This window comes from Protopterus annectens, chromosome 10.part0 (assembly GCF_019279795.1).
Source record: "Protopterus annectens isolate FY-2018-M chromosome 10.part0, PAN1.0, whole genome shotgun sequence".
In the NCBI taxonomy this organism is placed as follows: Eukaryota; Metazoa; Chordata; order Ceratodontiformes; family Protopteridae; genus Protopterus; species Protopterus annectens.
This window is the reverse complement of record NC_056744.1, coordinates 22,786,849-22,812,166: the sequence shown is the minus strand read 5'-3', so window position 1 is coordinate 22,812,166 and position 25,318 is coordinate 22,786,849. Positions and strand designations below refer to the sequence as shown.

The 25,318-nt window shown below is 38.6% G+C and overlaps 1 protein-coding gene across 2 annotated transcripts in view; it reads left to right on the top strand.

Annotated features, from left to right (window-relative positions):
- Window positions 1-25,318, top strand: part of UNK (unk zinc finger) — an 874,631-nt gene that overhangs the window by 460,659 nt on the left and 388,654 nt on the right. The window lies entirely within an intron of this gene.

The window sequence follows — 25,318 nt, the reverse complement described above, 5'->3', positions numbered from 1 at the left end:
AGATACTACAGGGTTCCTGAGTCCCACAAATTCCTTTTCAAAAACCCTGTTGCAGACCCTGAAACCATTTCTCAGGGGCCCAAGGGCATTAAGGCTTCTACTGCAAAAAATCCTACCCCTTCTGATAGAGACTCCAGGCCGCTGGATAGATTGGGTAAAAAGGTTTATACTTCTGCAACCTTGGCAATCAGGGCTTTAAACTGTCAATTCCGTATGCTAAAATGTCAACAGAATATCATGGGGCTGCTTAAACAGAAAATGATGTTGATTTGTGACTGTGTGGAAAATAAAGATTTACAGGCTTTATTGCATTCAGCTGAACAAGTTGGAAAAAATACTTTGCAATGTGGTTTTGATTCTTTAGAGGCCTCTTGCAGGGCTGCTGTTACTGGGTCTATGCTTAGAAGGCATGCTTGGCTTAAGGAGCAATCTCTGCCTGATCATGTTAAAGCAAAACTGTTGAATGCTCCTTTGCAGCAGGACCGTCTGTTTGGCAATAAGGCTGAAGAAGTTCTAAAAAAGATGGAAGATAAAGCTAAATCTATGCAAACTGTGAAAGATTTCTTACAAATTCAACCTCCAAGATTTAGTAGGCACTGGCCTATTAAGAACTGGTCCTTTCCAGCTCCTTCCAGAGCTACTCAAGCCAAACCCAGGCACTCCAAAAGCACCAGGTTTCAATCCCAAGGGACTTTCAGAACTAAGCAATGGGGTGCTTCCACTTCCAAATCTGGAAATAGCAAGACATCATCTTATGGTAAAGTCTCAATGACTTTCCTTTAAGATTACCAAGCACTTACCTCTCCCTTTGGGGGGAAAACTGGCTCTTCATGCAAAAAACTGGCAACTTATAACCCAGGACAAATGGGTTTTAAATATAGTGTCCCAGGGATACAGATTTCTTTTCTACACATTGCCAACTCCAAACGGGTGGCCATACCTGCCCCCAAATCAGTGGGCAGAGGCTCAGAAACAAGTACTTTCCCTCCTAAACATGGGGGCTGTTCAACTGATACCAGAAGAGGAAAAGGGACAAGGTTTCTATTCCAGGCTTTTCCTGGTACCCAGAAAAGACAAATCATGGCATCCAATTCTGGACCTGTCTACTCTAAACACCTTTCTGGACATTCCAAAATTCAAGATGCTGACTCTTCACCAGTTACTTCCTATGCTAGGCAAGGATGCCTGGTTGGCAACTCTAGATTTAAAAGAGGCTTACCTGCATATCCCAGTCAGGGAATCTTGCAGAAGATACCTACGCTTCAAAGCAGGCTACTTGCATTATCAGTTCTCTGCACTGCCCTTTGGCTTGTCTACTGTGCCCAGGGTATTCACAAAGTGCCTGGCTCCAGTAATTGCATTTTGCAGGCAAAGAAATCTTCAAATATATCCATATCTGGACAATTGTCTAATTCAGGCAGAAAACCAGGCCATTCTTCTAAAACATCTGGCGTTTGTAAAAAGTATTCTAACTTGTCTAGGGTACACCATAAACTAAACAAAAATCACAACTGGTACCCTCTCAAAAATTACATTCTTGGGTGCAAGCTTGAATACAACTGCCCAGATGGCTTTCCTTACACCAGAAAAGCAAATTTATTTGTTGACTTATTTCAAACAGGTGATCACAAAAACCCTGCTATCTGCAAGACAAATACTGCAAGCCTTGGGGTTCATGGCCTCCTGCATTCTTCTAATTCCATATGCAAGACTGCATATGAGGAAACTTCAGTGGTACTTAAAAAGTTTATGGAGTCAACATTGTCACAGCCTGGAAACAATGATTCTTATCATACCTTGCCTGCACCTAGAGTTCCTATGGTGGGCAGAGACCTGCCACCAAAACAAGGGACTGCCATTCACACCATCCCCTGCCGCCCAAACCCTAACTACAGATGCATCAGACTATGCATGGGGGGCTCATCTGGCAGGGAAGTGCATTCAGGGCAAATGGAGCCCAAAACAAATACACCTTCATATCAATCAAAAAGAAATGTTAGCTGTACAGAATGCTATGACAGCCTACAAGGACTACATTCTTCCAGGACAACTAGTGGTAAAGACGGACAACACCACGGTTATGTGGTACATAAACAAGCAGGGGGGTACACATTCCGACCCCCTCTGCAGACTAGCCATGGCATTGTGGAACACAGCCTTGAGCTACAAAGTGCACCTACAAGCTCATTTCCTGCCAGGAAAATTGAATACACTGGCAGATGGACTAAGCAGAAATCTCATGGACCCACACAAGTGGAAACTGGAACCACGGATTTTCAACATAAGCAAATGGGGGAGCCCAGACATAGATCTATTTGCCTCCCCCCAGAAGTACCAGTTGGACAAGTTTTGCACAAGGACTCCCCACAAACAAGCCTGGAAAGTGGATGCTCTGTCCTTTAGCTGGAAAAACCTATCAGTCTACGCCTTTCCCCCTCTATCTCTGCTCCACACAGTTCTGCTAAAAGTCAAACAGGACAAACCAAGAATGGTTTTGATTGCTCCAGACTGGCCACGTCAACACTGGTACCCACTCCTGTGCAGTGTGTCACAAATATCTCCATGACACCTGCCTCAGACACCTTCCTTGCTGTCTCAGCAGTAAAACCAAATTCTGCACCCTCAGCTTCCAACATTGAACCTTGCAGCCTAGCTAATCATTTAAATTCACCCTTAGCATCCCTCAGCAAACCTGTGATGGATGTCATCTTGGAGGTGAGAAGGCCTAGTACTAGAAAATCTTATGCTGACAAATGGAAAAGATTCTGTGCCTGGAACCAATCTTTAGGGATGAGCACAGCAGTGCCCAATTTATCTCAGATTTTGCAATACTTAACTGAGATGCTTCATAAGGGCCTGTCTTTTTCCTCTGTTGAAATCCACGCTTCAGCTATTTCAGCTCACTATAACACAGAACTCACCCCTCTTTTCTCATCCCCTGCTCAAGCAGTATCTCAGAAGGGCAAATAACTTGAGACCACCCAGGAGAGTTCCTACCCCTGCCTGGGACCTTAACTTTGTTTTGGAGAAGCTCACTCTACCTCCTTTCAAGCCAGCTGCTACTGCAGACTTAAAATGTCTTTCTTGGAAAACAGCCTTCCTTTTAGCAATCACTTCAGCTAGAAGAATATCTGAATTACAGGCCCTTATGGCCGTGGAGCTTTTCATCATCTTTCATGCGGACAGGGTATCTCTGAGGACCAATCCAGTATTCATGCCCAAGGTGGTTTCCAGTGTGGCTCTTAATCAGTCCATTCATTTGCCAACCTTCTTTCCCAATCCACAGAACAAAGGGAAACGTATTCTGCATTCATTGGACATGCACAGACAACTTAGATTCTACTTGGACAGAACTAAATTTCGAAGAAAATCTGAACAATTGCTAGTAGCATTTGCTGCTGGGGCAGAGGGGAAGGCTATTTCAAAACAAACCATTTCTAAATGGATAAGCCATTGCATTCATTTCTGCTATAAGCACCATGGAAAACCTATCCCCCAGGGGATGAGATCTCACTCCACCAGGGCTGCATCTACTTCTGCAGCCTTTCTCAGAGGTGTTCCTACCAGGGATATTCTAGAAGCTGCTACCTGGAGTTCTGTACATACTTTCACCAAGCATTATAATTTACCAATTTTCTCTAAATCCAGAGCTGGCTTTGCCACTGCTGTCTTGCAGGGCCTTATAGCTGGTCCTAATGCTGTATAAATTCCTCCTCCCAAACATAGCTTTGGGAATCTACCCAAATGTAATGACTGCAACAGTGAAACATGAAGAACATAGTACAATTGTGTACACTTACCATAAATGTAGATGTCCCAGTGTATTCACTGTTGCAGTCCTGGTTACCCTCCCTCCAGCCCCCTGTTTTTCTCTGACTATACCTCTACTTTCTTCTACTATGCTTAAAAGCCTTTTTGGTGTATTTGCTTTTGGCTGGAGGTATATTTGTGTGTTTTTAATTTTATTTGCTCCCCATTTGGGGGGCACCAAACATCTGGGGCAAGAAAAACTGATGTAATGGCATCGGCTGCATGTTTTATACCCCTGACGACCTAACGTCAGGGAAGAAGGGACAGCAACCAATGCAGGACCCAAGACTTGTTAATCAGGCTGACTGAGGGCAACCTGCCAGCAGATTACCCAAATGTAATGACTACAACAGTGAATACACTCGAACATCTACATTTATGGTAAGTGTACACAACTGTACTTTCTGGATACTGGTGCCAGTTCCTAGAGAGAGAGGAACCTTTGAAGCTGTTTACATCCTCCTGAGGGATGGTATAATCAGCTTTGGAGACTTTTTTTTTGTTTGACCCTAGCTAGAGGGGGATTGGTAGAGATGGTAACTTCAAAAGTGACTGCTTTATGGTCGGATCTTACAAGGGAGGATGGTATTGCAGGGATGCTGCAGTTATTACTTATGTTGGTTAATACCAAGTCCAAGATATTTCACCTCTTAAAAAGTAAGAAATGCACCAAGATAACACACAGCGAAACGTTTAGTCACAACAAAGTACAAAGTGGTAAGCGCTTTCACAACCAAAGTTGCTTCATCAGACACCACAGTAAAAAATTCACAGGTTTAAATAGATATCTAAAATGCCAATTAATCAATAAATATCACACAATGATTAAATAGCAGTTAAAAACAATTAAGCCTCATGCTCAAACTAATAAAAGCATTGCTTAAAAACATTGTTCAAGAAAAATTCAAAAACCATACATAAGAAAGCACTTAAAGAACTTCTAAAATCATAATAAAACATGGAAAAATACTAGTCAGCAAAAAGTTAAATAGAATACCTGGAAACAAAAAGCTAGTTAAGTACATAAACTAACTTTGAAAACTAATCTTAATGCTTAAGATGTCTAGCCTTTAAAAAAGGGACCAAGGAAGTAGTAGCATTCAAACCAGGATACTTTTCAGCATTAAGTTTCAGAATCCACTTCTGTTCATGTCCCTCTGTGATATTCTCAATGTCACTGCCTCTGAGGTTTCTATAAATATGTTGTAAAGCAAAGAACTTAAAAGAATGAGAACGGCCATTGGACATAACATGATTAGCTAGAGCATTTGATGGTTTATTATTACTAATATCTCTTAAGTGGTCTAAAATACGATCTTTAAGCAATCTATTTGTTTTTCCTACATAAAAGGCAGTGGAGCCTTTCATTATTTTTTGCCCAGACAGGGTGGCCTTCAGGACCAATCCTTCTTTTCTGCCTAAGGTGGTATCCAGTGTGGCTCTAAACCAGACCATTCATCTGCCAACTTTCTTCCCACATCCGCAGAACAAGGGGGAGTGGATTCTGCATTCATTGGATGTACACAGACAACTAAGATTCTACTTAAACAGAACAAAATCTCTAAGAAAGTCTGGGCAACTACTGGTGGCATTTGCTGCAGGATCAGATGGGAAGGCTATATCAAAGCAGAATATTTCTAAATGGATAAGCCATTGCATTCATTTCTGCTACTTGCACCATAGTAAACCTGTGCCCAAGGGGATCAGATCTCATTCCACCAGGGCTGCCTCTACTTCAGCAGCTTTCCTCAGAGGGGTCCCTACCAGAGACATTCTAGAAGCTGCTACTTGGAGCTCAGTTCATACGTTCACAAAGCATTACCATTTAACTCTCTTTTCTAAATCCAGGGCAGGCTTTGCCACTGCAGTCCTGCAGGGCCTTATAGCTGCTCCTAATGCTGTTTAGTTCCACCCTCCCATCCATAGCTTTGGGATTCTACCCAAATGTAATGACTGCAACAGTGAAACACTAAGAACATAGTACAGTTGTGTACACTTACCATAAATGTAAATGTTCGAGTGTATTCACTGTTGCAGTCCGGACTACCCACCTGCCAGCCCCCTTTCTATACCTTTTCTTTCCTTCACTATACTCAAAAGCCTTTGTGGTGTATTTGCTTTTAGTTGAAGGTAAATGTTATGTTTTCTAAAGTGCATTTATATATATTTATAGTGATATATGTATATATATATATATATATATATATATATATTTTTTTTTTTTTTTTTTTTTTGCTTCCCATTTGGGGGGGCACCTGACATCTGGGGCAAGAAAAACTGATTAAAATGGCGTTGGCTGCATGTTTTATACCCCTGACCACCTGACGTCATGGAAGAGGAGACAGCAACCGACGCAGGACCCAAGACTTTGTTATTCAGGCCGAATGAGGGCAACCTACCAGCAGATTACACAAATGTAATGACTGCAACAGTGAATACACTCTAACATCTACATTTATGGTAAGTGTACACAACTGTACTTTTGTCCATGTCTAAAGGTGGACAGGGTTATAATTCCCTAGTCAGGTCTTCAGATGGAAGTGTCTTTCTTGGAGCAGGAGTTATTTCAGAAAGCAGAGGCACGCAGACGAGTAGTACCTAGAGAAGGATATATAGATTAGACCAATTTCTATCTCTTAACTGAGTGTTTTAAGGTAGTACAACTATATGTGAGTCAATCATCAAATGAATTAAAGTGATTGTTAGCGACAACAATTTTTCATCTATCACAACATATAGGGCTGGAAATAGGTAGTGAACTATGACTTGGTATCTTAACTTACGTTAATCTTAACACGCCATTAAAAACAAAGCATAAAATCAAGCACTCTACTTCCACAATCAGCGTCCCGTAACAAGCATGCAGTTCAGCACAGTACACAATAATCTATAAATGTATGGCAAAAACAATCCTTTGGCAGGAAATAACAGGCTTAAGATGTAAAGTTCGGTTATTAAGCAAACAAACAAACAATCTAGTAGGGCATGATAAAGTTGCAGCTCTAATGTCGCATTAGCTACATAAAACACTAATCAGTTATATTAAATCCTAAACTCTCGAGTGCTAAGTTATAGGCTCATAGGTAGGTACTGCCCAAAGGCATTTATAAGCCTAGCCCGAATATGTTGGCTTTCGCCACCCCCTTAGATTAGTTCCTTGTGCCTCTGTCCAGCAGAGCCACTGAAGTGATCCCCGAGGTAAACTTTCTGTTTCCCATCCGCTCATCAAGATTTCTTATGAAGAGTGTTAGTGAGGAGCTCTGCCTAATGTAGATTGGGATCTTGTTCCAAAGCATGGGAAGTCTCTGGGACAGGAATCTATCCCTCCAGCACGTCCTATTTATTGTTGTGGTGAGGTTTAGATCCCTAGAGCGTGTGGCTCGCGTGGATAAGGTTTTTTTTTAGGTGGAGCATGTCCATCAATTCTGGGTTGGACATGGCCTCGTATGTCAGGCAGAGATCACCTCTGTAGTACACTCTAGGTGTCTCAAAACAGTTTGTACAAGCAGGATTACTGTTACATAAAGCTGAAGAATACAGGATAATGTAGAATAATTAGGTATAACGATTACAACATACCACGTCTCACAGGCTGTAGCATGCGTAGCATGGAGGGAGGAGATAAGGGCAGTGTGACTATACTGAGCAACAGTATTCACCCATCCTGTAAGTACCAGCGCTTAGGCGTTTTTACTACAGCAGTTTCACTTTACTTTCTCTTTGTGGTTTACTACTGCAGTTTAACTTTTGCTGTATTGGAGCAGTGAAGTAAGCTGGTAAAACTAGTTTTATAGTCTAATTGGCCAGATTGTGCTCTTGTGTGAACTTTACAACGTTTACACAGTTGAAAAAACTTTTGTATTTGTTGTAGTCTAAAGCAGTCGTAAAGGGAAATTAAGGGGATGCTGCTCAGTGTTGATGACCCAGGGCTAGCGAATATATTGCGCTTTTAATATACGATAATAACCGATGATGACCTTGTTTGCCTATGTCTAAAGGTGGACAGGGTTATAATTCCCTAGTCCGGTCTTCAGACGGTGGTGTCTTTCTGGGAGCAGGAGTTATTTCAGAAAGCAGAGGCATGCAGACGAGTAGTACCTTGTTTGTCTATGTCTAAAGGTGGACAGGGTTATAATTCCCTAGTCAGGTCTTCAGACGGTGGTGTCTTTCTGGAAGCAGGAGTTATTTCAGAAAGCAGAGGCACACAGACGAGTAGTACCATGTCTCACAGGCTGCCTTCTGGGTCAGGAGCACTTGGGCAATTCAAAGAATTATAAACGAATAAAGTACAGCTGTTTGTTTATTTTATTTTTAGTTTATTACCGAGGAAGTCCACTGGGCCAGAAAGTGCCCGTTTTCAGTGGAGGCCCTGGGAGAAAAGCTCCATAAGCAATACAGTAAGGGTTACATAATTATAAAACGTCTGGTAAATAATACATATACAATAACAAGTACAGCATACAGCACAGTTAACAGATATTAGAGTATAGCACAGTTTACAGGTTTTAGAATTCAGAGCAAGCATGATCAACTGTCTTCATAATAAAAGATGTAAGGGTTCTTACATTCTTATACTAGTAGAGTGGAGACAGTTTACATGCAGTTATTCAAAATAAGTAAGGTATATACTTTACATGCAGACAATAGCAGTAATTTCCTATTTACATTATATACAAATTTGAAATCAAGTGAGAGTTGTGTTAAGTAAACTGTAAAAGTAGATGTTTGAATGATTGCTGCTGCACTAGCCTTCACTTTATGGGTTGTATCCTGTGAAGGATATAACCTCTGGCCAGCTTCCTAAGCTTCAAAACAGCTTCCATGCACCTAGACTGCCAGGCAACTTGTGCTGACTAAAAGACAAGCTTAGGTACGAAGGCCTTAAAAGATTTCCTGCCAACAGATAGGGGTGCTGAGCCCAGAAAGGACAAAGGTAGGAACAACAAAATATAAATGTCCACACTGTGGCATAAAAAGCATGCAAAAACAAGGGGGGGGGGGTGGAGAGAGGAAACAGCTTCTACAGCAGTGATTATTCAAACATCTACTATTATGCTAAGTTTGTATACACCTCTGCAGTATGTTCATCATATTGATCACTGCTGCTGTAGCCTTAGTTATATGGGTTGGTTACACTACCTAACTACGTTTGGGAGGGTGAAGGAGAAGAGTACAGGAGCCCCTGGAGAATGGTCCTAGCAAAGTCTGAGCTAGACCTAGAGAAGGAATCAAGCTTATAATGCTCTGTAAAAGCATGTACAGAGGACCAAGTAACAGCTACTAAAATAGACGCCAACCTTTTCCAAAAAGACATAGATGAAGCCAAGGCCCTAGTAGAGTGGGCCTTGACCCTCCCCTGGAATAGTTTTGTTATGGTGACTATTTCAAAATGTAATAGCCTTAGACAACCCTTTGGAAATAGTCTATTTTGACACAGGTTGACCCTAAATGAACACTTGATCAGAAGGTTTGAAAGATTTAGTTCTGTCAAAATGGTACCTGAGTTGTCTGTGGACATCCAAGATATGAAGTATCCTTTCTCCCTTATTTTAAGGTTCAGGAAAGGAAACACGGAGACGGATAGTTTGTCTTAAAGTAAACGCTGATATCACTTTCGTCATAAAATAAGGAATAGTTTTGAAAGAAACCCTGCCTCTATGAAAATGAGATAGGGTTGACTCACAGTAAGAGCTTGCAACTTAGATACACTTCTTGCAGAGGTCAGAGCAATCTGTAAAACTGTTTTCCATGTTAAGAACTTCGTCAGCCAGGTTAGCTGGTTCAAGTGGAGCAAGTGTTAACACAAAACGTATTTATTTACTGGGATAGTGCATTGATTAGTACTGACCAATTTCAGACTCGGAATTAAGATCCCAAAGAGGGGTCTTTGGTTTTCTTGGAGGGCTCTTATGCAGAACACCTTTAAAAAACATTTTGACGTGAGACTGCATTGAAAGAGGAAGATCCACGAGCAAATATGCAGAAATGCTCAATAAATGAGCATTGATAAAAGAATGACAAAAAACATAGGATAGTAATTCACACATATGTAAAACCAGAGAACAACTAGCCCTGACTGGCTGCTGGTTATGTAGTTGGCACTAGCTAGAAAACCTTTTTCATTTGTTGACATATGATTTTCTAGTAGCAGACTTTCTTACCTTCATTAGTACCTGCCTCACACCCTCAGTAAACAGGTGCCTAACAGGAATTAAGACTCTGTCATCCAGGCAGACAATTGAAGCTGATTAGTGTCGGGGTGTATCAAACACCCCTGTTTTTATGTGAGTCGATCCAGTCTGTGATGAAGCTTGTGGTAATTGCCTCTGGTCATTTCAAAAGAAGGTAGATCCACAGTTGTCTGGGCCAAAAGGGAGTCAGCACAGTGATCTTGGAGGATTCTTTCTGAATCTTCAGAAGTACCTTGGATATTAATGGAAGGGGTAAAAAAGCATACAGGAGCATTCCTGCCCAAAGAAAATAAAACGCATATGTCTTACAGGCCTTCTTACATTGAGCCCTGGAACACAATCTTGCCAGTTGATTGTTCAGAGATGTGGTAAAGAGGTCTGCTTGAGGAACCCCCCACAGATGGATCAAATATTGGAAGACCTCCTAGTCTAGTTTTCATTCATGAGGGTCTGCTCTTGTCAAGCCCAGCTTTTCTGCCACACCGTTTTGCTTTCATGGAATGTAGGATGCATCATAGAGTGAGACTGTGTTGTGAAGCTGTATCCCAAACTAGCAGGGTTAATCTGCTAAGGGGGCATGGCCTTGTTCCCCTTTGCTTGTTGATGTACCGCATGACTGTGGTGTTGTCCAAAACCACTTGAAGAGGTTCCGAAGACCAAAGATGGTTCAGAAAGTTGAGTGTCTTGATCAGGGCAAGCATCTCCTTGATATTTATGTGCTTGTATCTGTTCGTGTCCCACACCCCCTGCACTTTTATTCATCCTGAAACTGATCCCCAAGCAAGGACTGAGGCATCTGTGGTCACTCACTGCTTTGGAGCAGGGAGGGAGAAGGTGGTGAGCTGTATTTAAGGATATCTGTTGTCCCCACCAAAGGATTTTTGTTCTGATAAATGCCAGCACTGGGATTTGAAAAGATAAAGGGTGTTGATGCTGAGACCAAAGCAATTTCAGATACCACTACATCTTTCTAATGAGAATCATAGATGCCATGAGACCGAAATCCTGAGGTATTCACTTGCAATGACCAAAGTCTGAGTTAAAAACCTTAGAAATAGATGTAGATCTATTTCTCTGTTGTGGAAGAAAAGCTCTTTGAACTGAGGTGTCTAGTTGATATCACAAGAAGACAATCCTGCGTGAAGGAGTCATCAAAGACTTTTGAATGTTCTTTTGTAATCCTAGCTTGTGTAAGATATATATCATCCAAGAGACAGAGATTTCCTGACACTTTGAAAAAGACTCTGCAAATATAAGCAAATCATCTAAACATGGAAAAAAACTGGATACAGTGTAGCCTGGAGTGAGCTGTAACTGAAGCTGGACACTTTATGAACACTCTTTGTGTAGTGATTAGAACAAAGGGTAAGGCAGAGAACTGATAACGTGAACCAGACGGACAAAAACCAAACCTAAAAAAAAAATGTAAAGTCTGAGTGAATAGGGATTTGATGGTAAGCATAGTTTAAGTCTAGTGTTACTAAGAAACTGGAAAGAAGAAGAGGTAACAGGTTATGAAGTGACATCATTTTGAGTTTGGTCACTATCACAAACAGCATTAGGAAAGAAAGATCAAGAAATGGTCTCCAATTTTTCCTTCTTTGGCACTAGGAACATCCTTGAATAAAAACTGGTTCTGTCACTCCTTGGAACAGCATGTGATGAAGAACTGGAGGAAACAAGAGTGTGATCAGGGAGTTTCAGAATGACCCTCTGGAAAGGAGGAATTTCCTCCCACTGCCATCTGTAACCTTGATGAATGATGGTCAGAACAGATGTGTCTGAAACTATCTGTTGCCAAAGAGAAAAATGGAGATTTCGACCTTCTGGAAGAAAAAAAGGGGCCAGGGTAAGAGGGGAGTCAAAGGTCTCTTGAATACCCATTCAGACTTGTTGGACTGTCTTTTTATGGGGAGGTTTCAGCTTCCTTTTTGGAACCCCTGTGCCATTGTTTCTTAGACGTCTGTTTTATCTGTATTTTGTTGAGACTGGCTGTTTTGCTTTTTGCCATCACCTGATGAAGAGAGAGAGAAAAATCCCTTGGAAAATCTGGAAAAGGAGGGCTGAAAATCTTAGAGATTTTCTGAATCAGCTTACCCTTTTCATTGCATTTTTTGATTACCTCCACCACAGAGGGGCTAAACACTAAATCTCTGCCCAAGGGTGAATTTAAAATCTAATTTTTATCATCTGAGAGGTTGTGAGACTGCTGCCATTCAAACCTCCTCAAAACCGAACCAGTGGCCACACCCGTGGAATTAGCATCAATAGTCTTATGCACACTGCTAACAATGAGTAGTGGCCTGTGCAATAGAAGAAACAAAGTTACTTAAAGCAGATTTTACTAAAGATAAGAAACTGCAGATGAAGTATTCCTCATACTTTCACATTTAGTCAAAATAAACTTTAACATATGAACCTCACAGTTCAAAATTCTGAATATCAAAGTTACAGAAGAATACACTTTTTTTTTTGCCTGTACCGGTGTATAATTTTCCCATCCTTTTCTTTTTTCAGTAAGAGTAGGATTGGAATTGACCAAGTGTTTAGCAGCAGTGCGATCAACTAGAACTATAGCTGCTGGGTCAGGTTTAGGAATAGTGTACGAAAATTTAAAAGATTGAGGAACTTTATACATTCTCTTATACCTTTTTAAGGACTTCTGATCTGGCTATCCGGAAAATTGCAGGTAGTAATGCACATACCCTCTAAAGCAGACAGAACAAGTGGAATGGAATTGGGTGTAGGATCTGGAAAATTATTCCCTTAACAACTCATAGTATTTTCTGAGGGACTGAGAAACCTTACTGTTCTCCCACTGGAAACACTGGCACACACTAGCAGTAGTCTCACAGAAAGAGAAACTCCACAGGGAAAATCAGAAACTGAGCTGTCCTCTGAGTCTGAATCAGAAATCTGAGGGGAAAAAACTGTATCCAACCCTGCATCCTCCTGTTCAGATTCAGAATCTGAATCTCTTCAGAAAAAGAAGAATCCCTCTTTCTTTTACCAGAAACTGCAGGAAGAATAGCCTGAATTAAAAGCCAGACCCAGTAAACTACTACTATCCAAAGAAAATTGAGAAGGAGTAGATACATGCTTGGTTTTCTGTTTCTTTTTGACAGGAAAAATGGGGTCAGCCATGTTACTAATGGCAACATCAGCTTCCCCAGGGATGGCTACAGCATTTTGTCACAACAAGGAAACCTCCTTTGTTCCCTCTCCCAGGACCGACAAGTGAGTTTCTCCCTTGTCTACTGAGGGAACCCCAACAGCCACAGAGGACATGGCTAACCCTCATCCATAGTTGCTATAGGTGCTACACTAAAGGGATCTGTGATAAAAGATGAGTAGTGTAAGGTACAACAAATGACCACGGCAGGGTCACCCACCAGTGGCTGAGGCAACTTGCTTGCCTGCTGTGGTGGCAAAGGCTGTTTGCTTAATTTGTTTTTCTTTTTGTGGCAGTAAGAGGGAACAACCATGGGACTGGTAGTCTTTTCCATGGTCAAGCTGAAAATGATGCTGGTGTCCCACAGAAAACAAGCAGCAAATGCTAATAAACACCAGTCCAGAAAAGTAAAAAGCACTTTAAACACGGCCAGCCAACACAAATGTAAAATAAACACAATTTCTTGACAGAAAAAAAAATTTCAGTTACTTTACACCAGTTTTAAAATTACAGAAAAAATGAGTGCTCCATTTAAAAGTATGTTACAGTTTCATGACAGTCCATTAAAACACAACACTCTTAGCTTTAAAATAATTTTCCTGAAAAAAGAAAGTGATAAAACAATAACACAAATAAGAAAATGGATTTTTTCCTCAAAGGGAACTTAAAGCTTTGGAAGCTGTCCATCTTTAATATCCTTGGCAAGCTATACCTTGTATAGCTAAGGTTACTACAGCAGTGATATATATGATGACAATCTGATTTTCCAACAACATGCATTTATCTGCAGAAATTAATACAGACAGAGTCTGCAATCATCTAGATAAAAAAAAAATAATTTGTTACAGTGGAATATAGGGAATGTAAGAGAAATGTATAAACCCAAGGATCATCTTTTAGTAAACATAGCCAAGGGGCTAGAGTTGTAGAAAGGGCATGCATCTCAGTGGATCACACTAATGATTAACACTCTTGTGTACAAGTCCCAGGTTTTAAATTTAAAGATGGAAATTGCAGCATCTTGGGGTATTTTTCCTTTCACTAAAACAGTTGTGGAGTTAGTGTGTGTACATATATATGTATACATATATATATATATATATATATATATATATATATATATGTGTGTGTGTGTGTGTATGTATGTATATATATATATATATATAGATATATGTGTGAATATCTATATCTATGTATATATATATATATATATATATATATATATATATATATATATATATATATATATATATACACACACACACACACACACACACACACACACACACACACACACACGGCTCTAGTTCAGTAGATTGAACTTTTACAAGTTCGAACCACATATGGCCGAGACCATATGTTCGAACTCGTAAAAGTTCGAACACTGAAATAAAAACACATAAACCAAAAAAAACAAAACTAATTGTCTATAGCAGGGGGGCTATGTCCCCCTGCACCCCCTCACAGCCCCCCTTACTTAAATATACCAACTCTGAGATCGCACTACATTGCGGAAATGGGAAATCTTCCCTTTCCGCTCTGTATGGAGATCTCCATTCAGTCCGATCGAACTTTTACAAGTTCGAACATATGGTCTCGGCCATATGTGGTTTGAACGTTCAATCGACTGAAGGGGACCTATATATATATATATATATATATATATATATATATATATATATATATATATATATATATATATATATATATATATATATATATATATATATATATATATATATATATATATATATATATATATATATATATATATATATATATATATATATATATATATATATATATAAAGGAGCCATGGCTGCTTTTCAAGAGCTGTGCTCTTTTGTGGTTAAACTTCTGAGTGATGTTCCCAGAAGAATCACACTTCAGTCATGGAGGCATTAAACTCATTTAGAATTGCTTTATTCTCTTTGTCTGTTATGTTAGACTCTTTTAGAATGCAAATATATATAGCATTGAGCAGCACAGTGGGGTAGTGGTTAGCATTGCTGCCTAAGGGCTTTGTTCTGCAGTTCACGTCCTGAATGGGATGCCTTGTATGCAGAGAATATTTGACTTTTCTGTCTTTTAGAGTTTTTGACAGATACTTCAGGTTTCTTCCACACCCAGAAGACATATATTGTAGGTGGATTGCTAATATTCAAAATTGTCTGTTGTAGGTGTGTGTGTGTGTGTGTGTGTGTGTGTGTGTGTGTGTGTGTGTGTGTGTGTGTGTGTGTGTGTGTGTGTGTGTGTGTGTGTGTGTGTGCATGTGTGCGCCCATGTAGCACATTCTGGGATAGACTAGTGTCTCCAAACCAGTTTCATTGATTTTTGTTCACCAAGTGTTGATACTGTGAACTAGATAAAGGAAATATTAGGTAGACATGGAACATGTTATCAAGTTCAATATTAGGTAGACATGGAACATGTTATCAAGTTCAATTGAAAAAAAAGTATCTGCTACATGTAAGACAGTATACTGTTATGAGTTTGAGGCTACTTAATGGAATGAATTTTATGAATCCTGCCATCTTGTGATGCTCTTATTTTCATTGAATAAATCCTGAACAAAACAAATTCCATCTCACGGCAACTTAACTAAATAAATAGAAATAGTTTGTTAAAAGCTTCCAGCGATCTTGGGGCTGCTGGAAGCTTTGAAACTTGATAACAAAGCATTTGGTCTATATTTTGCAAGCAGGGGAAGTACATTTAAACTTCATTTATAATACTGCACTTAACTTTTAAATGAATTTTATATGTTTGCTCTTTATCCGAAGTTAAAGCTGTTAATTTAAGGCATTTTTTTAGTCTGAAGTGCTTTTTAGTTTCTGTGCTGAGCATTCATTTTATTGCATTTTTTTTACCAGCTCTCTTCTGAATGTGGTTTCCCAACCACCTGTCTACCCACCCTATTCCTATTATGGTTTTATACTTCAGGCTTATGACCTGCCTGCCCTTACTGTATATCTGACCTAGGAAGCTCCTCCATGTCTCATCTTCTCTAGAAGCTACTCCCAGTCTCATCTCCTGTGCTCTTCTTACTGGTTGCTGACAGAAGAACCTGGGAAGGTCCTCCCCTTAGGCTGTTAGTCTACTTTGAAAGTGACTTCCAACTGTATATGTTCCTGCATAAATATAGCATGGAAGTGTGTATGTTATAGGCATGGCCACTCTGCCAACAAACCTGGGAAGGATAAATGTATCTCAAAACACCATCATACTAGGTGACTTCAACCACCCTTAATATAGACTGGAAACACTACCAAACCCTATTTGCTGGCTTGTCTGCCTTTGAGTCACCTTGGAATTATACGTAGTTAGTTGGTAAATTTGTTTCTGATACCTTTCCACCTTTTTGCCAAGTGAGTATGTTTTTACATTAAGAAGACTGGAGTTTCAATTCTAGTGGGAGTAAAAAGGTAGCCTGGTTTGTCTGAGTTGGGAAACACACAAAGGAGCTTAAAGGGAAAGTTACTTGTTTTAGCTAGTTAGTATCTTTTCACTTTTGGCTAGCCAAAATGTGTTTTTACATTAAGAAAGCTGGAAATGCTGTTCTAGTGCTAGTAGTAAAGTAGCCTGAACAGCCCAAGTTGGGAAACAAACGAGGCTTAAAGCGAGATTTTCATCATCCAGAGGGCTGTTCATGGAGTCGGTTGTTTGGTGTTAATCTGCACTTGAGAGCTACTATTGTGCTTTTACATAAAGAAGTTCCAGTATCATCCATCTTGTGGCAGAAGGGTTTTACCTTGTCTCTCCTTGTTGGGAAACATTCCAGGGAGCTCAAAGTGTAATTGTTTATTGACCAGAGGACACAGGAGTTAGTCTTCAGCTTTTTTCTGTCTGCTATAAATTAGGTGCTTTTTCACAGAGCTGTTCACTGCACAATGGCAGTTAACAGTACTTTGGACTTTAAGCTGCATCACAGCAAGGTTTTGTGTGGAGCTAAGCTTAGGGCAACTAGTTAGTGCATCAAACTACACTAATATCAGTTGATAGCACTATCTAACATCTAACCTTAACCCTAGACACCATTCAGGTGACCCCTGTAAATCTAATTTCCTAAACCATAATAGCCCAACACTAGTGCAGGTCCTGGCAACATGGATTTGCAGTTTCCTAATGTGTCTTTGATCAGCTTGGTTGATATGGGCATCCCGAGACAATGTAACAGTTGTCTCGTGCTCAGATACCCTTTTAATCCTTAAAGAAACTAACACAGTATGTGAGAAATGTACATGCATAACTTTCTTGGAGGCAGAAATCTCGCTTACAAAGAAGGTTGTCAAAAACACACACACTATATCCTTAACACGTACCACTCACCACAAACATAGCCCTTCTTATGCTGAGTCACTTAAAAGAAACCTCACTATACCCCCAAAGACCTCCTAAGCTGTCAAATGGCAACACCTATCCTCAGCAACCATTTAAGCACACACCAAAAGCAATACCTAACACCACACACAATCCTACATCCAGTGATCCTGCAAGAATAAAGCCCATAAGGCACACACTTTACCTAGTACTCTTGTTTAGGGGATTTTACTCAGAGATGTGCCTTTCACCACGCTGGACAAGGAGAAAGATAATGGTTAGTTGCTTATCTGGAGCAAGGATACGCAATGTCATGCATGCACTCAAGTCACTGCACTACAGGTACCGATATGATTCTGTCATAGTCCATGTGGGTGTAAATGACTGAGACATACCTCATGAACTATATGAAGAGTCGTTATGTATCTCTCAGAATATATATCCGAGACAAATATGTGCATTGAGCAACATTCTACCTTCACCAACGATGATGCCACAGTATGAACAGAAAATGAATGATTTTAATAACTAGCTTAGTTTCTGATGATACTCCAGGGGAATGCAATATCTACTAGCATGGGAGGACAATTTTAACAAACCATGATGCTTTGCCAAGGATGGTCTGCACCTGTCTCCCCTGGGCTTTCGGATGTTGGCTAAAATTTTATCCATCATTTAGAGCCTTTTTCAGGCAATGTCAAAATAATAAAATAAAATAAAAAAAAATCAAAGCAACCTTAAGGTGTTACTGCTCAGTGCTCATAATCTAAACAAGAACCTAAACTTAAGAAAACCAAAATATAAAGGCAAACAAAGCTCATTGGCCAAGTCACAAGAAATTGGTTAATGAATTGTATGCACTTTCATTCAGAACAACAAACCATGAACTTCATCAGACACTTCCCCATTCAAACCCTTGTATACAAAGGCAAACATTACCATCTAGTGACTAAATCAATGCATAATATACTAAAGGTCAGTTTAAACAATAATGAACAATTCAAATTCATCAGTAATGGGGATTCAAGATGGTGACTGTCCTATAAACAGCGTATTTGCACATCTCAGTAGTCCTAACTTAAGCCAATACAATAATGTTTCCATCTGAATATATTTGGCTTTAAATTCCAAACTCTAGATCTTTGCTTTCATGTTTCCTGCATTTAAAGTAACTTTGAAGAACATCTGTAATATGGGTTATACTCATATTACATATCCTCGAACAGTGGCTTGGTCTGAGATCTGTGCTTTGTCCTGAGGCCTACAGAAGTGATAAAATATAAATGACTGTAAAATACTAGTCATTATAATGCCAAAGATCAAAAGGGTTTGTTTTAAACAGTCGTAAAGGAGAACTTATTCTCAACTAAGTTATTAAATATTTTTGTGACCTTTTCATTTATACAACCAAAAAAACTCTCTTGCACCAAAGTCCTCCGACAAGTAGCAAAATTGTCCAGGAATATCCAAAAACCAAACAAGCAGAGAACATCCACGTGGAATAAAATACCATAAAACTTTATTTTCACAGATGAGCGCTTTTAGACCATATGCCCTTCGTCAGATACCTCTGGATATTCCATGGTCAACTCTTAAGTCCCAAATCAGAGGCATATTTATAAGTAAAGCCACTTATAAGAAATTATTAAATCTTAATCAGAATTAAAAGTGAAAGTTAATAGACTAGATGAAAATTTGCAGACTAACTTTAAAATGAAACCGTGAAACGTATTACTGACCTACAAAAATAACTTTATATGTTAAATATTAAACAACAATCATGCTATGAAATCAAAACCTTAGCAAGATACTCTGATTGGATTGGGCACAGCCACCTTCTGAATTCTTAGCAATAATAAAAATATATAATACTCCAGTCTTGGTAACGGAGATCATATACTAGAACAAAAATGGAAACATTTTGCAGATTTATACTAACCTTTATGGAGAACATAAGCTAAATTTCTCTATCCAAGAATTGGATAGTTTTCTTAGGTAATTTATTTTTTTCAAAACTTAAGAATCAAGAAGATAAGATTGCTGTACCCTTTAATAAGCAAGAAATATTGGATATTATTAAAAACTTTATTTAAATCAGGTAAAGCTCCAGGCCCTGATGGTTTAATAACTGATTTCTGTAACACCTATACTCAGCCAATTTCTAAAAATGTATTATGTGTATTTAATTATATATGTAGGAATGCTATTTCTGACTTCCATATGAATAATTCTAAATCAGTTCTTATCCCTAAACCAAATCAGGATCTCAGAGATCCCACAAATTATAAACCGATTTCACTCATAAATATTGATATTAAGACTTTTGCTCAAATTCTAGCAAACAGGTTGAAACCTGTCTTGCCACAAATATCTCTTTTTCAGTTTAGATTCATGCAAGCCAAACAAACTTGTGATCACACAGTAACTTTAGATACACTAATTATCTAAACATTACAATTCATCTTTGTTTTCGCTTGCTAAGATGCCTTAAAAGCATTTGATAGATTACATTTAGATTTTCTCTTTGCAGTTTTACCTCACTTCTGCTTTCCTTATTTTATTAATCTTATAAAAATACTTTATTTGAATGCATATACTTCTCTATTAATAAAATTTTCTTGTCCCCAATTAAGAAAATAAATGGTGCAAGAGAAGGATGCTTACTTTGCCTTACCTGTTTATCTATATGGAACCTCTAGTCTTAATGATGATTCAAAATAAGTATCACTTAATACCAAAGATTTGTAAAATTTCAATACCCTTTACTGCTTTTGCAGATGATTTAAATTTATATTTTACATTGCCTAGTATGGATTTATCTAAAATTGTTCATAGTGTTATTAAATTTTCTAACTACAAAATAAATGTACTCAAATCCTCCATTTTTCCTGTTAATCCTAACTTCCATTTGCTCAATATTATCCTGATTTATTTAAAATGAATCTCACCTAAGTACCTGGATATAATGTTTTATCACAATCCCACTTCGCTTTTTAAAAATAATTTGAAAAAAGTGTGGTCAGGTATTTAAAATTGCATTACACATTGGAATAAACTAAATCTCTCTGTGCTTTCTGATGTCTGTCATCAAAATGAATGTGTTACCAAAATTTTTATTTCAGTTTAATTCAGTCAATCTAACAGTTAATCACATTTTTTAATCATTATATATTCCAGACTTGCTAAGTTTATCTGGTTCCCAAAACCGGTTACAATTGGATATCAAAAAACTAATTTATTCTAAAAGCCTTGAAGGATTGAGCCTTCCAGATTTTAAACTATATTATGATATAATAAATACTAGTAGAATATTTCAAATAGATTATAATCCTAAATCATCCTTGTGGAGTCCTTTTGGTATAAAATATGGTATAACTTTGTATGTAATTCAGACTGTAATCCAAAAGCCTTCCCTTTTATCAAAAAATAGAATTTCAAAAGTACTAAACCACATAGTTACCTAATACATAACATAAAAATTCTTCAAAGTCTTTTGGAATCAGTTAATTTGAATAATTCATTTATGCTATTACAACCACTCCAGTGAACCCTAATCTAAAGATTAAAAATAGAGTCCTAAATATTTCTAATTTTCCAGTCCTTAAAGATAAGTCAATCTTGGATTTTTATTTAAACAGAAATCTTTCAATTAGCGATTTGCGGAAATCTTTTAACTATCCAAAAAGCTACACTATTATATTGAGACAAATAAAATAACTTTTCTCAATATATCTGAATGAACCAAATATAAATGAAACTAATACAACATTATGTAACAAAATATGGCAACCCCTCACTTCAAAAACAAATGCTGTCAAATACATATAAACTATTTGTTCATTACAATTTCATGATTCCATCCTCTTTTCTAATTACTGGACCAGTATAAGCCAGGAAATGTCATACAATCAACAACTCAAATCAATTAGTAACTTCTAAATTTTTATCTATTAAAAACTCTTTTATATGCAGTTAATGATAAAGAACAATGCATGCCTAACCCCAGTTATTCTTAAAAAAAATTACCCCAACTGGTCAGCAGATTGTTTTCATTGTGAATATTACAAAGCATATATATTTCATATGCTATGGAGTTGTACACCATTGCATAAACTCTGGTGTTCTCTAAAAGTTCAATTAGAAAAATGGGTTACAAAAAAAGCTACACTTTTGTGGGAATTTGCTGTTTTACATATCTGTCTGAATGAATTAGCTCAAAAAGATATTCATATACTAATGATACTATTCTTACTGGTTAAACTCTTTATTACCCAAAATTGAATGGCTAGATCTAAAATCAATTGGGATGGTTTCAAACAAATGGCTATCAAATAATCCTAACCCATACTTATCTCCAGTCCTTCTAAACACAGTTATTTTGATAATTACTGGGAGAAATTGTTTGAATGTATTCTAACAATATAAACTACAAGTACAATTTTTCAACAGTTGATTGTTCTTGGTACTAGTTTTCCGGTGTTTGATTTCAGTGTTATAAATTATGGGTTTTATATACATTTCCCTCTTGAAAATAGTAATCTAGGTAGTTATTATAATTAAGTATCCTTTTATAATCCTCTTTTTTCCTTTTTCTTGTTAATTAGATTGCATGCTCATTTATTAGGCTTTTGGTATTTTATTGTATACTATCTATTTTGTTTATATTGTTTTTAATATTTTGTAAGTAAGTTATTGTCTGTTCTGTGAATTATTCACATTCTCATGGTTGGACACTACCTTCTAGGCAAATATTTTGGATGTGTCTGTTAAAATTTTAATAGCATAAAAAATAAATATTTGGAAAAAAATCATCAGTAAAATCAGCATTACACTTTGCCATTTTTAACATCAACAAACTAGAAATTGATGTTATATCATTAAGGCAAGGGGCATTGGTTGCGTCCAAACCAATTGCTAATACAATTTGCATGATTCTAATAGCACTGTCCAATTTCCCCCTCTCTCAAATTCAAAAACTTTCTCAAGAATAAAGAAAGACATTTTTTTAAATTAGTACAATCTGTGGAGTTCATATGCAATGCATTCTTGAAATCCTGTTTGAAATTGCATAAACATGTTGATAGATTCTCTTCTTGAGTGGACCTTTAGTTTTCCTTATGTAAAATGCTGGACAAGCCAAACAACTTGCCACATACACCACCCCTTTTGTGTTGCAATCTAAACGAGAAACTCCATACCATACAAGCTGTCCTCACTCTAGAGAATGTAGATATCTGAGCTGTTAATAAGACTTGGCTTAAAGCCAAAGAAAGTACACCAGCAATGGAAGGATACAGTGCCTTCCTCACATTTAGGCCAGCAGCAGCACAAACATGGTTAAGGGTGGAAATGTCTCAGTTTACATTAACAACAAATGCAACTCCAGGTTGGTTAAAAAGGATGATGCCCTGGAGTTCATCCATGTCCAAGTCTTCATAGACAAGGTTCCAAAGGTTTATTACCATGTCCTAGCCAGCTACAAGTCACCCTGTATGACCCGTGAAGCTCACAACTCTTACCTAAACCTACAAGAGGCATTTAGAACCTAACCAAATACCCTATTCATTGGAGATTTTAAATACCTCTCTGTAGACTGGGAAACATACACTGCCTCTAACTCACATGTGCCGTGTTTTGGGACTTTATAAACACAAATACTGTGGACCAGATGGTGTGCTTTCCAACCAGACGATCCAAGTATTCACCAACATGGGAGAGCATTGCACCCCCCCATGTTCTCATTGGTGAAGTTGGACCACAAAGCTCTCTCTTGAAATAAAAATCAACCTCGATAACCCAACTAAACCTGTAACAGGAATTATTCTAAAGAAAACTATATTCTATTAAGCGACAGGTGTCAAAATTTATGACTCCCCCAAACCGTGAGAACACAGCTAAAAAAAGTATTTTGGCTTTTCACGGTTAGGGGTCACCACAGTTGATCACCGGTCTGCTAATGATCGACAGTGGATTTTTACAGTGTTGAGTTGACAGCCCGGCGCCCAACCTTCAAAGAAGGAACACCCACGCATGCATGCACCTACCTGCAAGTCTTTAATGTTCACTCAACCATGGGGAGTGAACCATGCAGTCTCCACACAGAAGGCACTCCAGCCAAGAATCGAACTGGGGAACCTCTTGCTGTGAGGCGACAATGCTAACCGCTGCACCACCATGGCTATATCTTGAGAACACAGCTACCTTTGTAGAATTATTTACTGAAACCCTGTACAAAATGGCTGCATTGAGGCTGCTGTATCTACCAGAAGTCCAAATCTAACAACAAAAACAAACGCCACTGGTGGAATCGTTACCTTAACCAGGGTATCTAACAAAAGGAAAAAAGTCATGGCTAAAATCAAGCAACTCTCATAGGGATGAGGTCTCTGATTCAACTAAAGTCCACGGCCAGTTATGAGGTCAGGATAACCTTTACGGCTCACTCCCCCACTACCCCCTGTGAAATTCCTTTTAGCATACCCCCCAGCTATCAACAGGGACTAGTTCCTGGTGGAGCTCATTAAGGCTAAAAACACTGCCCCGACAATATCTCCAGTTGCCTCTTAAATAGCCTAAAACATGACATAGCAGGACCACTTGAGGCCCTCTTCAACTATGGCCTAAAACAGGTTAAGTGCCAGGTGAGTGGAGGACCACAATGATCATCCCTCTTCATAAGGGTGGACCATCAACTGACTCCGGGAACTACGACCCATCAGTATGACAAGTGTGAAATGCAAAGTCATGGAATGAATTATTATGGAAATCATCAACAAGGACATTAATACCTTCTAGACACTGAACCCATCCCAGATTGGCTTTGTTAAAGGACGATCTTGCCTACTTAACCTGGTAGTCTTCTTCAAGAGAGTCAGCAAAGCTATGGATGAGGGGAAACGGTGCATACCACCTAGTTTGACCTGACCAAGGAGTTCTGTACAGTACCCCACACAGGTATTGTTGGCAAAGTCTCAGAACTAGTCATAAATCCCTACATAACTTGCTGGATTGCTGGCTGTTTCACAGATGGGATCCAAGAAGTCAAGATTGAAGAGACCACCTCCGCCAGGAGACAGATTATCAGCAGAGTACCCCAGAGATCCATTTTGGGTCTGCTCCTGTTTGGCATCTATTTCTCAGAAGTAAAGGCTAGTGTTAAAAGCTCTGGCTGACCTAGTTCATGGATGACTGTACTTTGGGAGCTATCAGTGATTCCCCCATGATAGCAACATCCTGTAACAGAAACAAAATGATTAGTGCCAAAACCAAAGATTAAAACTCAATGCAAAGAAATGCATTATAGCGCCCTTTGGAAAATTGTCCACCTAAGCTAATTTTTCCATTGATAAAACACCCCAAAAGTTGACCTGATAGTTAAGGATCTGGGAACATATGTAGGCAGTAATCTGGCCTTCAACCAGGCCAATATACTACGAAAATTACTGTTGTCACCCAACTCATAAGCAAGAGTATGGCATCTAGGTCCAAAGACATTATAGTACCACCCTACTCAGCCCTTATCAGACCCATCATTGAGTACAGTACCCCCTTTGACATTTAACTGACCAGGCACTTGCAACAGTTATAACGCCCTCAAAGGTTCTTTACCAGGTGAATCCAGAGAATAAATACCCTGTCCTACACAGATTGTCTTAAGGCCCTATCTCTGTAATCACTCTCCTAAAAGTTATTGAGAGGTGACCTATGTCTAGCTTGTAAAGCATCCTCAAATACAGCTCTGGTGGATCTCTCACACATCTGAAAAACAAATGGCACTAGAAACACTAGATCCAAGGACTTGAACCTTGCCTTTGACTTAAATAGA